Here is a 5,996-nt window from a genome sequence, read left to right as displayed (position 1 = left end):
TCTACTACGAACATGGAACACCCGTCACCTCAAAAAAATTCTATGTGTAATTTTTTACTTATTGAATAAAAAATATTTTCTTTATAAACACTTGTATTTAGTATAATCTAAAGGTTTGCCAGTTTAAATCGCAACCTCTAAAATAGCTAATGGACCTACATTTCCAGCTAATACTCTAAAAGCTTATCGGTTTATAATTGTAGCCTCCAACATAGCTAGTGGACCTACGTTCCCAGCTTATGCCATAAAGGTTCACCGATTTAATATCACAACCTCCAAACCAGCTAACAAACCTACGTTCCCAATTGATACTCTAAAGGCTCAACGGTTTATGATTGCAACCTCCAACATAACTAGCAGACCTGCGCTCCCAGCTGATGTCATAAAGGTTTGTCGGTTTAAGATTGTAACCTCCAAAATTGCTAGCAAACCTACGTTCCTAGCTGATACTATAAAGGCTCGTTGGTTTATGATCATAGCCTCCAACACAGCTAGTGGAACTGCGCTCTCAACTGATGTCATAAAGGTTTGTCAGTTTAAGATCGCAGCCTCTAAAACAACTCGTGGACCTATGTTCCTAGCTAATACTCTAAAGGCTTTGTCAATTTATGATAGTAGCATCCTATACAGCTAGTGAACCAACACTCTCAGCTGATGTCATAAAGGTTTGTTGGTTTGAGATTGCAACCTCTAAAATAGCTAGTGAACTACGTTCCCAGTTAAAATTATAAAAGCTTGCAGAGTTAAGCTCATAGCTCCAACACAACCAGTGAAACTACGTTCCTGGCTGATACTTAAGGCTTAATTTATTTGAGGTTGTAACTTAATTTCCTTTGAGTTTGCTAATTTAAATTCACAACCTAGAATGTTTAAAAACATTCGAGTCAAAATTAGTGGTAAGTCACCTAAAATAGAGCCATTGAATTGCACGAAGTCAATCAAAGGTTTCTGGGAGTATATTTGAAAATTTGTTTAAGTTCAAACTTTTGGTATGAACAATGTTGTTATACGAAAAGATGAAATAAGTTCACAAAAAGATATGATGTCATAATAGTAACAAGTAAACTTGAATTTTTCAAAGTTTAATTTTTCATTCCAAAATGGGAAAATTAATACAAAGTTACAATTAATTATGGCATATTATTAGCCCCTTCATGGTCACTAGAGATCTCATCTTTTCCTTTTCTTCTTTTAGCAACTTTATTATTGTTGTTATATGAAAAGATGAAATAAGTTCACAAAAAGATATGATGTCATAATAGTAACAAGTAAACTTGAATTTTTCAAAGTTTAATTTTTCATTCCAAAATGGGAAAATTAATACAAAGTTACAATTAATTATGGCATATTATTAGCCCCTTCATGGTCACTAGAGATCTCATCTTTTCCTTTTCTTCTTTTAGCAACTTTGTTGTTGTCGTTACCATTAACAAGAGCAATGTTGGCCTCAGCAGTGTCTTCATCAGCTTCATTGTTGACGTTGTTATTAGTAGGAGTAGTACTGGTATCAATTGGATCTTCATCCAGGTAAAAGTTTTTCGAGTTCTTCCATTTGGATGCGAACTCGTTCCAGGCAGTTCACGAGGAAAAATGGACATCAAAACCCAGTTGATTCATATCTACATCGTAGAGGGCATCGAGGTTAACTTTGCAAGCATCAAAAGGGCCACCCACAATTTGGGTATGCAAAAGTATGTTTGAGTTGAGCTCATGATCAAAAACTACTCAAGTTATCTAGGGTCACCTTTTTGAAATTTTCTAAGGCCTCTATTTTTTTTAGCTTTGAGCTTGCCATCGTGGCCTTGTGTTCTTCAATAATTCGATTCACAATAGCCTTGTACTTTTCGATCGTTTTCTTCAACTCAACATCCAAGGCCTCTTTTTTTTCAACTACGAAATGAGATAACTCATCAATTTTGACTTCAGCAGCCCCCAGATGCCCAACAAGCTCTGCATTTTACCTATAAAGCTCTTTGTTCTCCTTCACCTTGAGGTATAGCTCGCGAGTTACCTCTAGCGTTTCCTTAGTTTCCACGAGCTCCATCTAACTGGCCTCAGCTTTACCAACATTTTCACTAAGGCCTAAGCTAACCATAGAAGCCTCAGCAATGAGAACTTGTAAGGATGAGATAAACTTCGATAGTGGAGGCTTCTTCGTACCACTTGATGATTTAGCGATTCACTTTTTCCTTTTTATAGTTTATGGTATAAAAGCCTTCCACTTGTTGACTACTTCGTTGGGATTATAAGGGTACTCTTGCAAGTTAAGATGCTCGCGCCATGGGAATAGCTCACCATCCTTTTCAACTAATGGTTCATCAACTAGAGGCAAAGAAGAATGAGGAATACAAGGAGGAGAGCTATTATGAACAGCAATTAAAGAACTTACATGAGCTACTGATGGTGAGCTCACTGAAGGAGAAGTAGGAGGATTGACTATCATAGTAGAAGGCCCAGCACGATCCACTCTCTTTTTACGATGCTGCTTTAGCCTTCCACTATCCGCCTTTTCTTCATTGCTAATAAGCACATTCACAAGCTCCATATCAGTTCTGTGCTTCTTACACATATCCCTCAGAGAAGCTCGTAAGTTTATGGTTTGGTCAATTTTGTGAGACAAATTGGTAGTTTTCTCCAAGTCATTTCCAAAACCACGAGTTGTGCTTACACCACAAATAATTCTTGGGTTAGTAGGAGCAGTTATCAAATTAACATTCTTACTTGTAACAGCTCGATTTAAGGCCTAATCAGAATAGTGGTTTTGAGACTGCAAATTTGGAGTTGAATAAATTATTTTATAATTTCTTAGATATTATAGCATGCTTTTAGGAGTGCATGAAAAATTTGGCAAGTTAATTGTGACGTTTGTGAGCCCGATTATGAAAAAAGACTAAATCGCATAAAATGAAAAAGTCCTATTTTGATTTCTAAAAGTTCCAAATAGCTAGAGAACCTAAATTAGAGGTCTTTAAAGGGAAATTAGGCCCTTTAGGGAGGCATGGCCGGCCATAGGAGACAAGGGTGGTCAAATTTTCAAAATTTGGTATGTTAGGTGGCTTATTTTGACTAAAATAGGAGAAATTACAGAAAGATGATATCATCCTTTTTCTCATCTTCTTCTTCCACCAAAAATCAGCCATTGAAGGGGGTTTGAAAGCTTAAAAATTTCAGCAACTTTAAGCCTTCACAAGTAAGTGATTTTCCAACCCTTTGTTAAATATTTTTGTACTTTTGAGACCCTTGAAGGATGAGCTTTCAAATGAGGGTACTATTTTGCAAAATGATTAAGAGTGTAGGGTTTTTCCATGAAAGGGTTTGTAATGTTTACTGAGTTTTTATGGAATAAAATAAGTCTTGGGTGTATTATGAATAATTTTTGTAGAATGTGTTAGCATGAAAATACCTAAAAGGACTATATTGCATAAGTTGTAAAATAGATGTTAAGTATGTGAAATAGTGGGAATTTTGAGTTTCTATAAGAGTAAAAAGGGTTCGGCTAGGCTTAAGATGCGAAGAAATTTGATAAAAATCGATTTTCGGACTTAGGGGTAAAATGGTTATTTTGTAAAAGTTTAGGGGCGAATTGGTTATTTTACCCAATTATGAATTGTAGAGTGCCTAGATTGATAAAGTGACTAAATAAGTGTATTTGTTATTATAGATCAAGAAATACCGAATCTGAACCTAGACCGAGGGAAAGTCAAGCAAAGCGACTAAATCGACTAGTTGTCACATTTTGTAATCCGAGGTAAGTTGTATGTAAATCATACAACTGCATTGATAATATATGCGTTTGAATTGCATTGAAATTATTATAGTGTGAATTGCTTGATTATGGAAATAAGAGAATATGATGAGAATAGAGATAGTAGAATTCTCGAATGAACCTTAGGAAATAAATTGGATATTCATGCCATGACGCTTGGGTCACTGGCATGAGCTAGTGTAAGACATGTTTGGGACATGCATCGGCCACATTATGAGAGCCAGTGTAAGACCATGTTGAGATATGGCATAGTTGTTGAGACGAGTGCTAGTGTAAGACATGTCTGGGACATGTATCAGCCTCGAGATGTAAGCTAGTGTAAGACATGTCTGGGACATGCATCGGCTACGAGATGTGTCAGTGTAAGACTATGTCTGGGACATGGCATCGGCACAGATATGCTAGAGCTTGTGTAAGATCATGTTTGGGACATGGCATCAGCACCTGCACCCATGTTTGAGGCTAAATGAGTATTCGATAATGTCCCAAATGGTTCAACGGTGAAAGTATGATTACAAGTTAACAAGGAAATTATAACCGTATTGTGAGTGGTACAGGTACCTATATGATGTGTATGAAATGTGAGCTCAGTATATGCTATATGAGGTGTATTGAATATTGATGAGTAAGTTTTGCTTATGCCACTTGTGTATTATGATGCTTGTTGATGGATGATAAAGTTATATTGTATATTTATTTATGTGCAACTTACTAAGCTTTATGCTTACTCCCTCTCCTTTTTCATTTTCTTATAGTGCCGCCTATCTAGCTCAAGGACCAAAGGAAGTCAGAGATATCGATACACTATCAATCGAAGTTTTTGGTAAAGTTTGATTTATATTTTTGAATATGGCATGTGTAGGGTTTAGACTTTACTAATTTTTATGTCATTGAGAACTAGCCAAATGTGTTGGCTTGGGTTGGAAACCCTTTATATTGTATTAATCCTTGAATGATGGCTATTATTCATTTTGATTTATATACAAAGATGTTATTTTCATGGATGAGTAAAATCTACAAATGAAATGTTATTTATTGTGGCTGATTTGGTTGTATGAGATAGTCTTATATTGGTTTTGGTTGCCATTGAGCAGGTTGTGTAAATAAGGGTGGCTAAAAGGCTTGGTAAATAGCCTTATATTGTCCACACGGGTAGACACACAGGTGTGTATCTAGGCCGTGTGTGACACATGGTCTGCCTTTTGGGTGTGTGGTTTGGCTGTGTGTCCCTTGCATGTAAAAATTTCAAGTCAGTATGCATGATAGCAAACACACAGGCAGAGACATGGTCGTGTGTCTTAGCCGTGTGGAGAACACGGCCTAGCACACGGGTGTGTACCTTGACCGTGTGACAATTTGGGAATGCTGACGTCAGAAACAAAATATCCATGTTTTTACACACGGGCTAGGACACGGGCGTGTCATGGCCATGTGTAGGACACAGGCCAGGGACACGAATGTGTGCCAAGCCGTGTGAAAACCCCTGTAGGTGTTCATTTAGAATTAATGGCTACACGGGCGTGTTGCCCTTCTACACGGCGTGTGCCCTGTTCTAGAGCCAAATTTTCTATAGATGGTTTAAGGACCTGGGTTGATCCCGAATAGTTTTCAATGGTCGATTTGGGGCTCGTAGGCCCATAATAAGAAGTTTAAAGTAGAAATTGAAAAGTTCGTAAGTGGACCAAGTCTTAACGAATTGGGGGAATGTTTATATACATGAGATCAAATAAGGTAATGCCTCGTACTTTGCTCCGGTGTGGGTTACGAGTATGGGGTGTTACAGCACTACTTTCTTCGTGCAATGAGACCACTAAAATCCAAGGCTGAAGTTTCATCCTGCAGAAACTATAGAAGAAGTTCCTGGGTTCATATTCATATCGAAGTTATAAAATCCTCATTTCCTCGTACACGTGGCGAGAGTAACGTCATGCGTCAATAGTCGTAACGTATTCAACATGCTGTATAAATACGAAGTGATGGCTCTAAGAAACGCCACTTTATAAATCTTCTTATCCCCAATGGGGGGACTAGATTTTTACGTATTTATGATCACAGACCTGAAACCCAAGTATAGTCCGAATCACCTACTCGGGACTTGATTGAGCCCTACTAGTTGGATGCGTGTAGTTCTTGTAGTGGGGGTTCGCCAAAAGAACTTACAAGGGTAATTTGCAGTCCTAGTTCGCATTTACCAAGTAGTTTGCGTGTGGTGGCTACGATGTATAGTAAG

The sequence above is a fragment of the Gossypium hirsutum genome, chromosome A12, assembly GCF_007990345.1.
Source record: "Gossypium hirsutum isolate 1008001.06 chromosome A12, Gossypium_hirsutum_v2.1, whole genome shotgun sequence".
Classification (NCBI taxonomy): domain Eukaryota; kingdom Viridiplantae; phylum Streptophyta; class Magnoliopsida; order Malvales; family Malvaceae; genus Gossypium; species Gossypium hirsutum.
The sequence above is the reverse complement of the archived record's forward strand: the minus strand, read 5'-3'. Positions refer to the sequence as shown.